Genomic DNA, 20,790 nt, shown 5'->3' with positions numbered 1-20,790 from the left:
GCTCTCTCGTATCTTACTTATTTCTGCGTAATTCTGCGATGCTACCTATTTTTCATTATTTTCTGCAACTCCATAGGATTTGGAGAGAAAAATGTGCTATCTAAAATACGTTTTGGCTACCTTTCATGCGTTTTATAATAATTTTAGCGTTCGAGCTGTGTAGAATTCTGGTTGGGCATGGGGACGCTATCTTTCTGTTACCTTTAAATTTTAATGGTTGGAACCCACAAAAATAAACTTTATTCAGCTCTCTATCGGCTAATAAATTAGATAGTAATTAAAATTATTTTGAGTCACATTGATGTAATGTTGTATTTGGAAGAATTTACCATTTTGTATTAATTTTGGCAATAGCGGAACACGTCAGTATAATAATGTTTCATTATTATTTATTGTTATTATTATTATAGAATATCGACTTATACCTATCCCGTTTAGAGGTCAAGACAGTGGTTTATTGGTTTCTCGATCGATGATTGGCTTTGTTAATTGATGTTCTCGTCCACGAATCCACCCCTCTCTCCACGACCCGCACACTGAGCAGCCGAGTAAATCCCGTATCCTCGTAATCCACCTTTCTGCGTATGGTTTGTGATATGTTTCGTGTCATTATTGGACTTTTAGGGGCAATCCGTAATTGGTTTTAAGAAAATACGGCTCCGTTTGCGGTTTGTCGATTCCGCGTTGCTAAAAATCAGCTGGCGCCCTAAATATTCGAAGCAAGGATTGAATGAGCTGCCGATTGTTCCGGGAGTCCAGTTTTGTCGTTATGCTTGTGGTCACCTGGCCTTGTGGAGGATGTTAGACAACTGTCTCCGGATCTCATTGCTGGTCTCCTGAGGAAGATGGTAAATCGCTGTCTCGGTACGACTGATGATTTCCTCGGTGGGGATCTTTTTAGGGGCAACAGCGAAGTTGTGTTCTTTCGCCACCACAGACACTTGTGCTTCACTGAGTTCAAATTTACTCAGATTCTTCACAATGTGAGTGAGGGTTGGGACTTTCTCCTGGGGGATCAGTTTCTTGAACTTACCCTTCTGACTCTCAGTTCTCATCTCAGCTGTTCGGACTGCTTGTTCGTGTGTGACACGATCGAGAGTCTCCCACAGCTGAGACTCCAACGTCTGAGCCAGAAGAAGGTGGAGATCGAGAAGCTGTCTGGAGAGATGGGCCAGGTGCTGCTTAGCCGCTGTTATTCTCTCCTTGACCAATCTCAACGAAGCTTGGCGGAGGATGGCATTTGCCTGCTTCGATGGGATAGGATTCCTCAGACGGAGGAATTTCGGTACCACTTGATCGTCATGGCACCTTTTTAAAAAAGTTAGGGAGCACAGTTGGACGTGCAAGGACTTCCTAAGTTTGGTGAATAAATTCACCGACCCAAGAATAGCCCCTCCGTGGAGGCATTTAATCAAAGTTTTGAGGCTTTCGTGGCCATGATTAATGACATCTTTGGCTTCAGAATGGATGCCGCATTTGGATTCAGGGTTGCGCCGACGTTTCGCAAACATTGCAGTCCGCATCTTCAGGGCTATGAGCCCCGATTCTGAGTTCCGATGTCTAGGAGTAGTCCTTATATGCCTTCCCTTGTGGTGGTGGGGGAAGGGCAAGGGGAAGGGGAGGTGGTCAGTCAATCATATGGTTTTAATTGACCAGCTGATCAATTAAGAACACAGGAACTCACTCTCAAATTCACCTCATACACCGCCTAACCTCCTTTAGGCATTAAGGAATTCTAAGAGAATTAGAATTTAGAGAAAAAAAATTTCCACTTCACCCAGTCGGGAATCGAACCCGGGTCTCCCAGATACGCGCCGGGCACTCTTACCGACTAAGCTACCGGGAACCACAGAAATTCACTCTCAAATTCACCTCAAACACCGCGTAACCTCCTTTAGGCATTAAAGAATTCTAAGAGAATTAGAATTTAGAGAGAAAAAATTTCCACTTCACCCAGCCGGGAATCAAACGCGGGTCTCCCAGATATGCGCCGGGCGCTCTCACCGACGAAGCTACCGGGAACCACAGAAATTCCCTCTCACTTTCACCTCAAACACCGCCTAACCTCCTTTAGGCGTTGAAGAATTCTAAAAGAATTAGAATTTAGAGAGAAAAAATTTCCACTTGCAGCTGATCAATTAAAAACATATGGTTGGTTGACCACCCCCCCTTCCCCTTCCCCCGCCACCACAAGGGAAGGCATATAACGACTACCCCTAGACATCGGAGCTCAGAATCGGGGCTCACAGCCCTGAAGATGCAGACCGCAATGTTTGCGAAACGTCGGGGCAACGCTGAATCCAAACGCGGCATCCATCCGGAAGCCAAAGTTGTCATTAATCATGGCCGCGAAGCCTCAAAACTTAGATTAAACGCCTCCACGGAGAGGCTATTCTTAGGTCGGTGAATTTATTTACCAAACTTAGGAAGTCCTGGCACATCCAACTGTGCTCTCCAACTTTTTTAAAAAGGTGCCGTGACCATCAAGTGGTACCGAAATTCCTCCGTCTGAGGAATCCTATCCCATCGAAGCAGGCAAATGCCATCCTCTGCCAAGCTTCATTGAGATTGGTCAAGGAGAGCATAACAGCGGCTAAGAAGCACCTGGCCCATCTCTCCAGACAGCTTCTCGATCTCCACCTTCTTCTGGCTCAGACGTTCGAGTCTCAGCTGTGGGAGACTCGATCGTGTTACACACGAACAAGCAGTCCGAACAGCTGAGATGAGAACTAATAATAATAATGAATAATAATAATTATTATTAATATAATTGATGCAAATATCATGCCTGATTTTGGAGTGATATACTTTTTACGTGCGAATTATCAAAATGGAGATGACGTCCTCAGATGTTTTGCATCAGCGAGTTGGAGAAAAAATCATTTTTCTCAGACCATAACCAATTCCGGGGAAAAAGAAAAAAAAGGTATTCTGTATTTTTTCATGCCCTTCCCAATGCAGTTGGATTCATAGAATTATGAGCCATATTTTTGTTCTATTACAAAAAACAAATTTTTTAACGGTAATTTACCCCCCCCCCGTTTTAACTCCCCGAGGAGCTATGAATTGCGGTTTCCATCACTTTTCATAAGCTACTGATTACCGTAATGAACATTCGCAAAAACACTCTTCTTATAGGTGGAATTGAAGAATCCCCCTCCGAGGTGGTCAACTTCCAAGGCTCGTTTACCCCCCTTAAAACCGCGTATTAGCAGCTAAAAAAAATACGTGTCCTTTAGTTTTGAGGCCTCTACAACATATATAAGTTTCATCGAAATCGGAGGGGAACACCTACCTAGTGTTCTTTGTGAGACAAGAGTTTATCATACATGGAATAAACAAGAACACATTACTCGAGAGTGTCCACAACAGGCTGTGACGTTGCTAACCAACGTGAACCTCAATACTTAAAATATAAACCGTAGACTCATCCATAACTCGATGAGAAACTCAAAACAGCCGGACTGTTGTCACCTTCGGCCTCTGCTCCTCGATGTACCCATGAAAATCCTTGCAAACCGAATAAATAAAAGAAACGGAAAAACGAGAAAATGTTGTCGGGTGCCAGCGCACTTTTGTTCCAGCGGTGTCAACGAACCGCATTAAAGAGAACCATACGAAAAAATTAGTCATAATTGGAGAAATCAAGGGAGAGGTTGCGGAATTAGCTCCACTAGCTTGGAGGTGTTCGGAGAGCGGGGTAGGATCGGTCGCTCGGTCTTTGGAAGGATGTCGCGCATTCAACAAAATATACAGAAAAATCAAGTGGAAGAATCAGAAAATTAATTAAATAGGAGATGAGAGAATCACTTTAAATTTACTCCGTGATTTATTAAATTTCTCAATAACATTTCAACTCAAATAGAATTTCTATTCTTCATAAATAAAATAAATTAATTTCAATTAAATTCAATTAAATTCCCGAGAGTGAGAGTACGTGAATTGACCTTGAGAGAGAGGTTATCGCGAAGGGAAATGGGGGGTCTGAAGAATTCAAGCCAACGATCTCCCCGCATCGTCCAGAAACTGGAGTACTGGAGGATCTGAAGGCTATGTTAATCCCAATGTGGTGATCTCGGCGAATCTCCTAAGAATAATAAATGAAAATTAATGGGCGAGGGACTCTAGTGTGCAAATGTCACTTAAGAGAGCCATTTTGCTCCATAGTCGAGTCCGTCCTCCATCAAGAGCGTCGCGGCGTCACAGGAAAATTCCAGGAGCTTGCGAGCTGCAATGTCGTGATTTTCGGGGCCTCGTCCTCCGAGAACCTTAAATTAATAAATTAAAACCTTGGGGGAACTTTACTCAGCTTGAAGAGCACTCATTTGAGGCTTCAATTCGCTCTAGAAAGAGCATAAACCGCCATGTGCACGACAGCGTCACCCACGGTACGTGAGGAACATGTGTCCACTTATAGGCATGTTTTATTCACTTTTTTCCATTAAAATTGGCACTGGACGTTCCCCATACGTCCTCGAGGGTTCTAGTGAACTAATTATGCACTCAGAAGGTGCATTATTTGTTCAACAAGACCTCTTGGTGAACGGAGAGGGCACAATGGCGCCATGGCAGGGCATGAGCCATGTGCGGCCTTTTATTGGGTCTCACTGTCCCTTTTCACTATCACTTGAGTGTCACTGGAGTTTTTATCACTGGGGAGAGGTCTAGAAAGCCGAACGACCGTTTTATGCACTCACTGGTGTATTTATCCACTCACTCGGAGGAGTTTTGGTGGTTGGGAATGCATCTCAGTGTCACTCTCGTGAACGCCGGTGTACTTTCCCCGGAGTTTATCACTGGGCACACTGGGAATAAATGCACTTCTCCCCTCGGGAGAAAGTGCACATGGTGAATAAAAATGTACTTACCATGTTCCTCGTGTGGGCCTTCGGCGATGGTCTCCACCAATTCTCTCGATCGCTGTCGATATTCTCGGGGATGTCGTCGCAGTAGTTGCTCGGGTTCAACTCTGGTAAACTGTGTTTAACCGGCGGATGTTCTCAGCTGGATGGTGCGACTGGCACGCCGCCTAGCTGCCGCTGGGGCGGGCTCATGTAAACGGGCACGCGGGGATTTCAGTTCAAATGGGTTTTAGACTTATTTGGGCATTTCGCCGTTAATTATATTTTTATGAATTAACCCAAGGGGTTTTTATCCGTAATGACTGAACGATAGTTATCTGGAGGTTCGGAAAGGGGGCATTAAGGCAGTTGTTCGCCTTTTCCCCTCGCGAATGCACTTCACACCTGAGTGAGTACACTTTTTCGCTGCTGTCACTCTCCCGGGAATCATCCTGGAATCACCGTGAACAAATGTAAAGAGAGAATAGCCCATGGCGATCCATGCAGACGAGTGGGCCATGTTCATCCACATGGCCTTCCAGATGCACTGGTGAATCCAATGACTCCACGAAGCGCTTTAGCCAGGGAGCGTGAGCATTTCACCTCAACGTCTGTAATCAGCAGCCTGCACTCAACGAGATTCGCGAGATCTCACCGGGAAGCTCGGTTTATCGGCTCTGAATCACGGTGAATTGTCGTCCCTCTCAGAATCGGCGAGATTTTAAATACAAAAATATAACTAGGAAAATACAATTACTGTAAATTTTCCCTCAACCGTAAAATCGAAAAATAATCCCCTAAAATCCAAAATAAACCAGGAAGATAACTGAAAGAAAAGAGAACGAAAACCCTAATATTACTTGAACCGGAGATTCAACTTTTTACCCGTTTTTAATGTGTATCGACGCTTGAATTTAATTATTCTTATTGAAATTGAACGTTGTTTTCCCGCGAGGCCCTTCCTGATGTTCTTGGAGGCCGGTTTCCGCAAGCTGAGGCTGGAGCTAAATAGGTGTTGCATTGCCCTTCGGTAGGGGTGCTAACTTTTTGGGGTTAAAGAAATCGCGACCCTCTCTCGTAAAAGATCAAAAGTATTTAATACTTACGTACTCACTCTTTCGATTTACTTAATTCTACGATGAAGTCGTGTACAGGTGGCGGAATTCTCGAAAATTCCGTCACAAGACTCACGGACGAAGTAGAGGCAGACAGTATCGAGGTTGGTCGTCAGGCAGAGGCAGAGGCAACAAATATCACAGGGGGAGAAGCAGTCACGGAGGTCACGAGCACACACGAGGGAAAAGTACATTCAGAGGACAACACGGCAACAGAGGCTACATTAACTACAGGGGTAATACGAACATATCATCGAGTCGACGAGGTTACCAACAGGATTCTCAGGGTTATTCTTATTTATTTTTGACTGAAGTTGATAAAATAGAAGTAAATAAGGAGGCGAAATTGATGATAATAAAATCGAATGGATTCTAGACAGCGGTTGCACGGACCATATAATAAATGATGACACATTATTTTCAGAATTTTTATTATTGAAAAAGGCAGTTGATGTAACATTGGGAGATGGTCGAGTCATGCAGGCAATTAAAATAGATCGAGTAAATTCAATTTTCACTCTTAATAATAAAGAAACTCCAATAGTATTGAACAATGTATTTCATGTACGTGATATGAGACAGAATTTGATGAGTTTTGCAAAAGTAATAGTCAGAAACATAATTATATCTTATGAAGACATTTCTGAAATCTGTAATCTATTTGAAGAATCGATTGCTCTTTCTTGGAAAGTTAATAATCTGTACAGGATGGAAAGGTTTATTTTGAGGTCTGAGAAAGTAGAAGAAGTTAACAGTAGTCAACTACCAGTACGCATTAGTAATAAAATGACAGAGAAGGAAAGATAGCATCGTACTTTGTGTCACGTAAATTTTGATTATTTGAATACTCTATCGAAGACAGGATTATTAATTGGTTTGCTTGAAAAGTTGAAATCTATAGAAATGTAATGTGCTATCCGCATTGAATCCAAAATGTACAACGTACCATTTGAAAATTACAGCAACCAAGCAACAGAATCATTATAAATTGTACACACAGATTTGAATGGACCCCATCCAGTTGTTGGAAATTCAGGGAAAAAATTTTTCTTCTTGACATTGATGATTACAGTAAATTACCAAAAGTGTATTGCATTAAATCGAGAGCAAATGTTCACAACTGTTTTGTACACTGGGAGAAAAACACGTTGGCAAACAAATGTTGTTTGGGCCAACAAAATCGCTAGTTGAAAATTCCCAAAAACAATTTGTTTGGTTCGAATTTGAAAGTCTCAAACATGAATAATTGTTCTGCTTTCGACAGCAACGAAATATTTGGCTCAAGAGGCAGATAATTCACACCGGGCACTGCCTTTTCAGGATGAAAATATCGCATAGAGAAAAATTTAACAGCAAATATTTTATCCTCAAGTTACAAGATGATATGATAGCAATCATATCATTATTATTGTTTCTTTAAGGGTTCATTTATTATCTGTAATTATTAGACAGGCGAAACAAAAAACTATTATCCCTTGTTTCCCATAAAACAAAGATTTTTCGGGAGCAAAATACGTACGGGAGTACCGAATAACGAAAAAGTAGTGCTAGAAATGACATTTCTTGTGTGTACAGAGAATACAATATTTTCAACTACTAAATCTATTTTTGCGACAAAAATGTTTCATTCCGGCGCACTCTCTCCATAAATGGCACAAAAAAATCATTTTTTGATAATTTTCAAAAACTGTTTTCTTGACACAAGTAAGACTTGTTTGAGAACCTTGTCGTTTTTCTCTCAGTGTAGAGTATGTCAATCTAGTCGAAAACAAGACTGATAAAAGAGTGAAGAATTTAAAGGGCGACAATGCTAAGGAATATATAAACAATGATATTTTTAAATTTGCGAAGGAAAGAGGAAATGAGATTAGTCCATCTCTTATGTGCATGAATTAAAGGGTGTTGCCGAGAGATTTAATCGAACGATCATGGATTCAGCTAAGTGTTTATCTAAGGGAGCAAAATTTAATGAAAGGTTTTGGCCAGAATTTCTTTGGGCTGCAACGCATTTGAAAAATCGTACACTTGCTGACACTATTGAGAACAAAACACCATATGAAAATTTGTTTAATAAGAAACCAAATGTCAAGTATCTTCGTTCATACGGTAGTAAAGTCTATGTTACAAGACCAGAATCTCAGGGACCATCAAAATGGAATCACTAATCAAAATTGGGAGTTTTACTGGGTTACACTGAAGTTGGATATCGATAGTGTCTAGAAGTAGATATATAAGGCCGGTTCTGGGCCAACGAGTTGGAAACGGTCACGAGGGTCTCCCGTGAGTGGGTGGTGAGGGGCTAATCAATTGATTGTTCTGAACATTCGTGGAATTTCAGTTGGGAGTAACATGAGTCATCGCGGCAGAGGCTTAAAGTCATAAATCAGTAAATGTCAATTTTAATGTAATTCAAAGAAAAGATGAGAAATCTCACAACTGATCTACTAATCATTTTTCATGGTTATTCTTGAGATTCCTGGAATTCCATTCGGGAAAACATGAGTCATAGCAGAAAGAAATTAAGAACATGAAAACTTTCACTTTTGACTGATTCCTGAAAGAGTCAAAGAGCAATTTACAGGATCGAACGTGATTTTTCCCGGAATTCCATTGAAAAACATGGGCGTTTACAGTGGAGGGTTCCGAAAAAAAACTCACGAATATAATTTTGGATATAAAATTCAGAGAAAAATCCCCACCACTATGGGTGGTTGCAAACAGACAATCGCATATGCCGCCCCTCCCTCCCGCCTCTGAACATCAGCATCAAGTCACGTATTGAATCTATTTTTATCAATATTTTTATTTTCATTTATGTAATTTACTGACTGAATCTTACTCTGGAAACTTTATATAATGTATTTATTCTTGCTGTTGTCCTTAGGGGGTGTTATTAACCCCAGGACATTTAATAAATGCTTTTCGCTCTCTCTCTCTCCCTCCTTAATAAAAAATTTCAAGAAAACATGTACACAGAAACCCTCAAAAAATGCTTTATTAGAGTGGGGTAATTCACTATATACCCTCTGAAGTTCGAGAGCATAATATCAGTTTACTTTTTCCTCTGCTCCCTTCGACGTCAACAACAAGCATTCAAGAGAGAGAGAGTCCATACGCAGGCAACAAGAGTTAAAAAATAGATTGAAACGTCTACTGAAAGACATTGAAAAACATAATCCAGTTGAAAAGGAACGTCGAAGAGTTGTGCTCAAATCTCCAACAGACCAACATTGCAGAACTAACATCATGAACTTCGATAAATTCAACAGTGTCTCGAAGAGGGAGTCTTCCTCTGCTGAAGATGTCAGAATTGGAGTCAAATAAGGTGTGCAGCATCACTGCAGTTTACAGACCGAGAACAAAATTCGGGGAGAGCGTACTTTTTCATTTGGATGGCAAACATGCAGTCTTTGCAACCAATAGAGCATCAAATTATTTCAACAACCAACTGGAGCAGTGGGAGAATTTCCAGTCACTCGTGTTAAAGGTTAAAATGTAGCTAAAATACTTGGGTGGTCGATACAACGACTTCATCCTCGGTGAATTCTTGAGGCCAACAGGAAAAAGTGGAAGCTTGAACTATTTTGAGGATGGATAAAGGAACAAATAAACAAATAATCTTTTCATTTCAATTTTTTTTCATTAATGAAAAATTTCTCACTGAAAAAATATTACAATGTAGTAGTTTTTAAAAAAATAGACGAATAAACCTCATTTACAAAAAAAAGTGTTTTTTAAAAATTTTTTCTTAAAAATTATTACATTTCATACAATCTCTTATATCATAGGGGTGGTCCATCAAAAGTATCACCCTTAATTGTTTGATAATGTTCCAAACAACGTCTTTATCTTTTGATGTACCTATCAGCTCTCATGGCATCAGTCAACTTGTTGGATGCGGCAGATGTGCAATATCCTCACAATCCATTAAATTTAAATTCTTGGTGATGTCCGAAATAATTTTTTCAAATTATTGATTGATTTTGCTTCAATCAAAAGGTTTTCATTGGGAATCATTTCAATACGAGTTTACTATCGCACCAATTATTAGGTCATCCCACTTCTGGTGTCACCATTTTTATTTTCTATACCTTAACAAGCGATAACCGACATACGATGATACTTTCATAATATTATTCAGTAATCTCCTCCATTACTGACGAAGCGCTCTCAATCTGCTGGCAATTCTCGAACAATCGAACATCGCGTCAGCAGAAAAAGGCTGCTGCGCGATTTCTCAATAAATACTGAGCGTCGCTCGTCACCATGTCAACTTTGGGTGGTCAATGACATCGAAAATTTGTCATCACCGAAATCCTATAATGCACAATCCCAAATCGAAAGCATTATTAAAATCAGTCGTTCATCGCTCCTCGTCCTGAAAAGGTTGAGTCTTAAAGGGGGTTTTCCATACTTTCAGAATTTTCCCAGTCTTATCTTCTTCGCGTTAGATTTGTGTAATATCTAATCTAAATTAGGGGGTTTACCGAGTGAAGAAACAAAAATCTGGATCCGGGATTATTTTCTCTGGGAAATTATCCTTTTGGTTTTTCGGTAGATATGGTGATGTGCGACGCTGATTCAATATGCTTCAAGCATTGAGCGTCATCTGGGAATCATAATCTATTAAATCGATCGAGTTACTGCAACTTTTAGACTAAATTACTGAGTCGAAATCAAGTCTCGGAAAACCTTAAATTCAACCGTCTACTCGAGAGAGCTGTGAAGCCAATCCAGACTCTTTCCGGGATTTTTTAATTCTCATTTCTAAAATATAGAATAGGATAGAATTGTAAAACAAACTTCAACTGTAAAACCGTGGAATCTAATCTTAAATCTGTCTCGGCTGAAGTGATTCAAGTCGATAATTCACCGTAAATCATTTCATGTGAACTTAAAAGAAAGATAAATAAATCAAGTTTTAATTAAATCAATCCAAAACTCTTTTTAATTATTACACGCTAATGGGACTGTAAGCGTCGTCCTATAAGTAAATAAATCTGAAAACGGATAAATCTTCCATTTATCGTTTTCTCATGATTCTCACATGTTTTTGCCCTTTTCTAAATTAATTCAAAATTAGTCCTTCGACGCTGGACTCTTACTCAGGACATTATATCTTCAATTCATAGTAAACATTGATGGATAATTCGGTCGATCGCAAAATTTTTTCATTCATCATCCAGTTCTTGAGGAGTTGTACATTTTTTACAGGAAATGCCTTGTTTTCTGTATAACGATGGAAAGGACAAGTATGAGCTGGTAATTCTTTGAATTTAGTGAGTGCCGGACATTCATCATAACATGCCTCAATATTAAGTACTAGCGGTGCCAGTACAGGTCCGGAGATATTTTTCAACCTTTCTTTTTTATCTTCACGTTTCACATAATTTTTACCAATATTGCCCGACTCCTGCACGAATTGTTCAACTTCATTGTATGGTCTATTCCCATAGTTTCATGATAATCCATGATGATAATGCTCGAGCCACAGATTCATGCCTCTTATACTTTACTGGTAAACTGGACCATGCATATGGAGGATTGAAAAACCGGACTGCTAGATATCTAACTCCAGAATGCAAAACTGTGTAGGCGAATTCTTTCACAATAAAATCGTTAAAGAGTGTTTGGAAACCTTGTATGTCTACGAGTATCTCCATGGCGACTAATGAAACAATGCTGCTGATATGAGAATTAAACCCCTCCCCCATCGCGTCTCCTAAAACGTCCTCCTGAAGACTCGACCCCTAACAAAAAATGTGGGGTTCGGTCAAGGATCGAAGGGTTTTGTAACGTAAAACACTCATAATTAACATATATATCGAATTGAATTTATAGACAGTGAAAGGAACTTTGGTTTACACCATGAGAGCCGGAACGAGTCAGCTCCCGCGACAACGGTATTAGATCATCCAATCGAGAATGTCCGAATTATTACGAATCATCGCGACGATGTCTTGCGACAAGGACAGCGATATATCGGCGACATGTGTCACGGTACGTAATTCGGTTGCTAAGCCGAGCTCGAAGACAATACATTGAAATAGTGTGAAATAAATATAAAAAGTAGCTTCGCTACAATACTCCCCTTCTGCAGCGAAAAAGGAAAAGATGACTATATACAATATATACAAAAGTATACGCATTAAACGGCATTGAATACGGTATACGTGACTCTAAAGAAAATGAATTTAATTATTGAGTGAATCTGGCGCGTTTTCTCGATGGTGATGGGGTTGAGTCCAACGATGATCTTGCGTCACTCGATGGAGCCCAAGATGATGACGTGCGTCTAGATGATCCTGGTTGCGGTGATGTTGCGGGTGTCGTACCAGGTGTCGGTTGCTGTGAAGACGGCAATAAGGTGTCGTCAGAACCGCTATTGGTACCAGACGAGTCGGTATTAGTTGTTTCGTCTTCAGCAATTGAATATACTGGTTTTAGACGGTCAATGGATACGACAGTTGCTTGACCATTCATCCAGATGACAAAATGTTTTTCGTGTCGCGATATGACACGATGTGGTCCCTCGTACGGTGAGGGAAATGCTTGATGTGCTGCATCTAAACGTACGAAAACGTGAGAACATGTGGCCAATTCTTTAAATATAAATACCTTATGCTGGCCATGCCGTATACCGGGAACTGCAGCGAGATCGGCGAAATGGTTCCTCAGTTTGTCGGTAATTGTTGCTCGCACTATGCCACTATTTGGAGCAGGAGCGAGGAATTCTCCTGATAGTCGAAGTGGCTCACCAAGAACGACATCGGCAGGCGTGGCGTCAAGGTCGTCTTTCCACGCTGCGCGAATATCAAGAAGCACGGTGGGGACAGTATCCACCCAATATGACTCTCATGACACCGTATTGCTGTTTCAATTTGGGGATGAAGACGTTCCACCATGCCGTTGGATTGTGGGTGAAACGCCGTCGTGTGAATGTCTCGGCTGCCTGTACGACGACTGAGAGCGTTGAACAGTTGACCCTCGAATTGTGTCCCTTGGTCTGTAGTGATGCAAAGTGGAACACCATAATGACAAATCCAGTTTGCATAGAGTACACTAGCGACAGTTTCAGCGGTAATGTCAGGAATTGGGAATGCTTCCGGAAAACGTGAAAATCTGTCGATTATTGTGAGGCAGTAACGGTATCCTTTGGACGGCACATATGGTCCAATGATGTCCACGTGAATGTGTTTGAAACGTCGTGTTCTTCCTCCAGGAAAGTCTTGAATCGGCGACGTCACGTGACACGATATTTTATTCTTCTGGCATGCGAGACATGCGCCAGCCCAAAGACGGCAATCTTTCTTCAAACTCGGTCAGACGAAACGCTGAGAGACTAGTTTGATTGATGCATTAGCCCCGCAATGACTCACGCTATGCAGAGCGTCAAAAATTCTCTTACGTAGCGGTGAGGGCATATAGGGGCGAATCAGCTGATCGTTAACATCACAGTAAATTGGAGTTGGACTATCCGGCGTGTTGATAGGTCGTAGTTGGAGGATGTCATTTGGATCTTGTAGACGCTGCTGAAGTTCGGCATCTGCTGCTTGCGCTTCGGCTAACTCTGCTGTCGAGATTGCTGGTGAAATGGCCTCGACTGGCGATAAGGCATCGGCGACAACGTTGTCCTTGCCTGCGACGTGTTGGATATCAGTCGAAAACTGACCGATAAAATCAAGGCGGCGGAACTGCCATGGCGTTGCCTTGTCTGGATTTGGTTTGAAATCATGCAACAGCGGCTTCTGATCTGTATAAATTGTTACATGACGGCCTTCGAAAATGTGTCTGAACTTACGAACTGCTGCGTAGATTGCATGAAGTTCTCTGTCCTATGGGCTGCGCTTTCTCAGGGAAGGTTGAAGCTTCTTACTGAGGAAGGCAAGCGGCTCCCAAATGGTATCTCTGCGCTACTGAAGAATGACACCAATGGCAAATTCAGGCGCGTCTGTAAATACGGCCCACGGAAATGACGTATCCGGGTAGACCAGCAACGTTGCGTCTTACAATTGTTTTCTTTCAACAACTCTTGGAGTCGTTGAAAGTGGCTTCTTCTTCTGGGGTCCACGGAACTGGATGAGAACCCTTGACATTTGGACCTTGAAGGCATTCGTGAAGAGGTGCCTGTGTCGTTGCAGCACCTTTAACCAATTTACGATAAAAATTAATCATACCGAGAAACTCACGTATCTTTTTGATCTTCTCCGGTCGTGGGAAATTGAGGATGACTTCAACTTTTTCTGGAAGCGGACGAATTCTGTGCGCCGATACACGATAACCGAGAAAGTCAACTTCTGATTATCCAAAATGGCATTTGGCGGTATTGATGACGATGCCATACTCTGCCAAGCGTGGAAATAGGATGTGAAGATGTTTTCGATGTTCTTCGAGGTCTTTGGAGGCAACTAAGATATCGTCAATATACGGAAAAACGAAATCTAGAGCTCGTGTTATTTCATCGATAAATCGTTGAAATGTCTGTACAGCATTTCGAAGTCCAAATGTCATGAATGGAAATTCGAATAAACCGAATGGTGTAATTATTGCTGTTTTGCAGATGTCATCAGATGCGACAGAAATCTGATTGAATGCACGAACGAGATCGACAGTCGAAAATATCTTTTTACCTGCGAGGTTAGCGGTAAAATCTTCAAGTACGTGAACAGGATATTTATCTGGTATCGTACGAGCGTTAAATCCACGGTAATCTCTACAGGGTCGCCAGTGGTCAGACTTTTTGGGCACCAGGTGTAGCGGCAAAGACCAGGATCTCTTCGAACGACGAGCAATACCCAGCTTCATGATCTTCTGAAATTCCTGTTGCGCGATACGTAATTTGTCTGGGGCAAGACAACGAGCTTTACTCGATACTGGTGGTCCAGGTGTTGTAGCAATATGATGGACCGTTGTGTGTTTAGTCAGTTGGAAAATTCCGACTGGTTTGGTTATTGACGGAAATTCGGCAAGAAGGTCGGTCCAAGACGAGTCGGTCGGTAAACTTTAATTGTTGAAACTATATTGGATAATGAGGCTGTACATGGCGTCGATAACCCAGTCGTTGAATCTAATAGGCGATTATTATTTAAATCCGGCAAAAGTCCAAAGTGCGTGAGAAAATCGGCAACAATGATGGGTTTTTCCACATCCGCAATGATGAAACTCCAAGTGAAATCCCTTTTGAGGCCGAAATTGAGTGAGAGGACAGTACAGCCGTATGCGTGTTCCATTTGCTGCATAGAGCATGTACTCCGTTGCCTTTTTCTTGCCTGGGACGAGCGTCTGTGGATATACGCACAAAGCTGCGCCGGTATTAATCAGGCACTTGACTTTTGTTGCAATTTCCGACACGAATAGGCGGTAAGAGCGGAAAACTGGATCGTTCACCGCCGCTAACGATTCGACGATTCGTTTCCCGATGGCATTAAACATGGAAGCGTGCATTGTTTGGCTTGGTCACCAAATTTGTAATGGTATCAGCATTTGTCAAATTTTTGATTTGATGTCCTTGAACGAGGCCTTGAACGCAAAAGCGAACGAGAATTTGAACGCGAATGCAAACGAGAACGTTGATTTTTGATTCCACTCACCAATTCTGAAATGCGAGCCTCGAGACGCGAAAATTTTTGTTCTAGAGCGGTAACGGCTGGATCGGCAACTGGAGAAATGGCAGTGATACTTGGTAATGACGATATCTCTAGTCATTTGTCTGCAAGTGCCGCCATTTTATCCAGGGTAGAATCTGCTTGCGTCGCCAGGATTGATTGTGTATTGGGCGGCAAGCGTGAAAGCCATTTTATTCTTAATATATTCTCTGGAATATTATCGACATGGGATTTTACATATCGTAAAAATTGTGAGGGCTTATGATCACCGAGAAACTCTTTGTCCAGGAGCTGGTGTAGTCTGGCTTCCTAGAAAGCGGTGAGTCTCTCCAAGAGGGCGTCCCTTAACACCTTGTGTTGAGTCTGAGCTGGTGGATTCAATATAATATCTTGGACCGCGGTTGCAGCAACGCTATCAAGATAAACGGCAGCCATGTAGAATTTGTCCAGTTCATCCACGATGTCGGCCAGGTGAAATTGCCCTTCGAGTTGAGCAAACCAGAGTTCACGACGCTCAGCGGAAAATGGTGCAGGGCGAACTATAAGGCGTCTCAACGCCTGAGTTGGGTCAGCTTCCTCACCAATTTTCACTAGATTTCACTACAAATGTTTAGAAGTGCACTAATCACGGTAAAAATTGTTCGTGATAATTTTCACGGTGCAGCACAACGTCTTTGGGTGCTCAGCGATGCACCAAGATGCACGAAAAATCACACGCGGTAACAAAAGCACGCGAAACGATAGGAACGCTGACGAGCACTATGCCAAAACCCAACGCTTCTCGAATGATCCACGAAAAACCACGCGACCGAAAATCACTTTAATTTTATCGAAAAATGATTGCACTATTTAACACGTTCATGCGGCAATTTTAATCGTCACGTTGAAGGAATCATGTCGGGGTCAATACTTGTGGGGTTCGGTGAAGGAAAGAAGGGTTTTATAACGTAAAACACTCGGAATTAACGTATATATCGAATTAAATTTATTTACAGCGAAAGTAACTTTAGTTTACACCATGAGAGCTGGAACGAGAGTCAGCTCCCGCGACAACGGTATTAGATCATCCGATCGAGGATGTCCGAATTTTTACGAATCGTCGCGAGGATGTCTTGCGACAAGGACAGCGATATATCAGTGATACGTGTCACGGTAGGAAATTCGGTTGCTAAGCCGAGCTCAAAAGCAATACATTGAAATGGTGTGAAATAAATATAAAAAGTAGCTTCGCTACAAAAAATAGCTTCCTAAATCTCATCTTAAAAACTGGGCCCCGAGAACTCGGCCCCGAAAACTCAACCCAAAAACCTCGGCTCCAAAACTGGGCACCGAAAACTCGGCCCCAAAACTCGGCTCTAAAACTCAGCCCCAAAAACTCGACCCCAAAACTCAGCCCCAAAAACTTAGCCCCAAAACTTGGCCCCGAAAACTCGGCCCCAAAAACTTGGCCCCAAAACTCAGCCCCGAAAACTCGGCTTCAAAAACTCGGCCCTTAAACCTCGACTGCAAATCTCGGCTATACATCTTGGCCCCAAAACTCGGTCCCAAACTCTCGGCTATAAAACTCGGTGACATATTTAAATACCTTAGCACATCAATATAACAACACAATAATACCCGAAGTCAAAATCACCATATGAAATTATTTTGGGTCCTAGTTTCGGATCCGATGCCAGCCACGTCCGCGTCGTGGGTCCTGGGTAACGCCAAGAGTTGGTAAGGCGTGAAATTTGAGTGCCTTACCATGCTCGTGAATTTATAGAAGTACTTATATTCAAATTAATTTTTAACGATTAATTGTCTTTAGAAGGAAGGTGGAGAAAAAGGGAGGTCCCGTTCATGTACCTGGTCATCCATATTATTATATGAGGTGTACCTAAGAGTTTAAATTCACAAACTGGCAACTTAGTCCCAACTTGGTAAGAAAGGTGGAGACCCATTGGGACCATTGGGGATCAATAGCATGGTGATGAAATGTCCTGGGATTTATTGTCCGTGGTGTTAATTGTTCTTGGAGTTTAGGTATGTAACCATTATGAGAGCTCAAATAATGATCTAACCCTGATTGTGTGCCTGATGGTAGGTTACAATTAAGGCCGGAGACTTCATTTACGAAAACGGCTATTATCAGAAGTTGTCTCCAAATAGGTGATTGAAGTGAGCGACAAGTAGGGTTGGGAAGAAATTGAAACATTGATGTTGGAATTTGCCATAATTCATTGATTGGAGGGTTATTTTGTTGACAGAGTGAGGAAAAGCGTTTGAACGTGAATTGGGTGTTTTGAAGAGGGTCAATGGGAGATCTCGGCAATTTCTTAAGGGTAACTTACCAGGGGAGCTATCGGGTTCTTTCAAGAGGGGATTAATGGAGGCCATGGTCCAGGGGAAATATTGGGGATCAGTTCCCAGGACAGCCCTCAGGGTCTTTTAAGGGAGGGGGGAGTGGTCAATGGAGGGTATGGACGAGGGGAGATCTCGGGAGGTTTTTGGGGAGTTTCTTTATAGTGGAGCTCTCGAGGTATTTTTAAGGGGGAAGGAGAGGGGGGTATGGTCAAGGGGAGATCGTGGAGGTTCTTTGGGGATAAGTCGGCAGGGCAGTTCTCCGGGTCTTTAGAGGGGGTGGGGAGGGNGGGTTTGAAGGGTATCTTTCCGCATGATCTCTCAGGGTCTTTCCAGGGGGGGGGTCGATGGTGATAAGGACAAGGGAAGATCTTAGGGTTTTATTGAGGGTAACTCTCCAGGGCAGCTCTAGGGCAGCTCCCAGGATCTTTCTAGGGATGGGGGTCATTGGGGGATATGGTCAAGAGGAACTTTCAGAGCCTTTCGAGGGGGTATTGATGAAAGGTATACTCGAGGGGAGATCTCGGAAGTTTTTTGGGATTGACTTTCCAGGGGAGCTCTGAGGGTCTTTCTGGAGTGGATTAATGAAGGGGATCGTCAAGGGCAGATCTCGGGTGATTTTGAAGATCACTTTTGGGGATAGCTCTCTGGATCTTTCTAGGATTTGTCAAGGAGTGTATGATGAAGGGGACATCCCGAGGGGTTCTTTGAGGTTACTTCCAGGGGTCAATAGGGGTGTGGTCAAGAGATCTCAAAACTATGGTTGGAACGAAATTCCGGAGAAATCTGGGGAACATTTCTCGAAGTAGGTTTGAGGGGATAACTAGGGGGATTTTTCTAGGGGGATCGCCGAGATTTTCACGGAACATTTTTCAGAGGAGTTTCTAGGGTATTTTCAGAGGAAATGGCTAAGAGGAGATTCCTGGGGTTCTTGGACGATATTTCACATTCGAAACATACAATCGAAAGATTGATTAGAAAAGTAGTTCGGGATTGTGCCCCAAGTTCTTCATCAACCCATGGATTGCAAATATTTTTCTTTTGTAAATATCTCAAAAAAATCCCGAGATCTCCCCTTGACTATGACCCTCATTAACGTGCCCGTCCCTCGGAAAACCCTGAGAGCTTCTCTGTAAAGATAATCCCAAAAAATCCCCGAGATCTCCCCTTGACCCTACCTCCCATTAATCCCCCCATTAATACCTCCCATTAATCCCCCCCCTAGAAAAACCCTGAGAAATCCCTTGGAAAGATACCCCCAGAAAACCCCCGAGATCCCACTTGACCATACCCCACATTGTCCCCCCCCCCTTAAACGACTCTCAGAGCTGCCCTGGAATGTTACCCTTGACCAGGCCCCCCATTGCCCCCCCCCCCCTCTTAACCCATTGAACAATGTAAGTCACCGAAGGTATCGGTGTGAGGAGAGTAGGGAGCCCCTTAACGTATCAGTGCGCCATAAGAAATCCTCAGCTGCGCACGCATACTACCACCAAATTCCGAAGAGTGGGATACTGTGAGGTTATTCAATGGCTTAAAAAAACCTGAGAGCTGCCCTGGAAAGTTATCCCCAAAAAACCTCAAAGAACTCCTCTTGACCTTATCCCCATCGACCCCCCCTGGAAAGACCCTGAGAGCTCATGCGAAAAGATACCCTCCAAAAACCCTCCGAGATCTCCCTACGATCATCCCCTACATTGACTCGCCACCCCCTCAAATGACCCGGAGAGCTGCCTTGGAGAGTGACCCCCAAAAAATCTCGATATCTCCCCTTGACCATACACACCACTGACCCCCACCCCCTCTAGAAAGATCCCGAGAGATGCACTGGGACCTTATCCCCAAGAAACCCCCAAGATCTCTCCTTGACCATACCCTCCATTGACCNACACCCAATTCACGTTCAAACGCTTTTCCTCACTCCGTCAACAAAATAACCCTCCAATCAATGAATTATGACAAATTCCAACATCAATGTTTCAATTTGTTCCTAACCCTACTTGTCGCTCATTTCAATCACCTATTTGGAGCCAACTTCTGATAATAGCCGTTTTCGTAAATGAAGTCTCCGGCCTTAGTTATAATATATGCATACTCTAATATATGATCCTAGCTTTACGGAATTCTTCAATAATGGAGATAATTTCTGTATGATTTTCAGCTACTTGCGAAGCTACAAGTAGTCGAAGGCGATCAATTAAGTTATTAGGATCATTCCAATGAACATAATTTGCTATATTAGGTTTCCAAGCTGTCATAGAGGGTCGAACCACATTTGTAATATATTTATTATATTGTTCACGTCTCTCATGTCGAATACCACAACGTGATTTATGAATGTTTGGATGCATACTGGTTGCAGGTTCAGAATTTTTATAAGCTACAATGTTACTATTGTTGATCACATTTTCATTTCGGGTTGTTCGGGACAAGTCTTCAAGTGCAGAGGCATGGCTTTCAATATCATTCACAGCATTATCAGCAGGCTCTACTCAATTTCAACATTTGGTGTTTCTGTTTGATCGATTCTCTTGCGACGAAAATATGATGTGAAATTTTCCGCTGTTCAAGTGATTCCAGTGGTATAGTGATATGTTGGTGACTGAACCCAAATGGTTTCATATGTTGCATAGCCTGATTGGAATTCCTACCAAAGAAATGTCTTTCTGGTGCGTGTATGTACGAATTAGGTGGGAGTAATTCACTGACAAATTTCCAACTACCTGAAATATCATTATGATAACTTTCTTCCATTTTTTGGGTTTTATGTTGAACATTTCGCGCTTTTATCCCTTGACCGATATGTTTGTCGTTATGATCTGTCTCTTTGAAAATTTTCCCTGAGGGAAGCTTACAATTAGTATGCACTCTGGCGGGGCAAAATTTGTT

Source organism: Diachasma alloeum, unplaced genomic scaffold, assembly GCF_001412515.2.
Source record: "Diachasma alloeum isolate Michigan unplaced genomic scaffold, Dall2.0 Dall_scaffold_00666, whole genome shotgun sequence".
NCBI classification, from domain to species: Eukaryota; Metazoa; Arthropoda; class Insecta; order Hymenoptera; family Braconidae; genus Diachasma; species Diachasma alloeum.
This window is presented reverse-complemented; position numbering follows the sequence as displayed.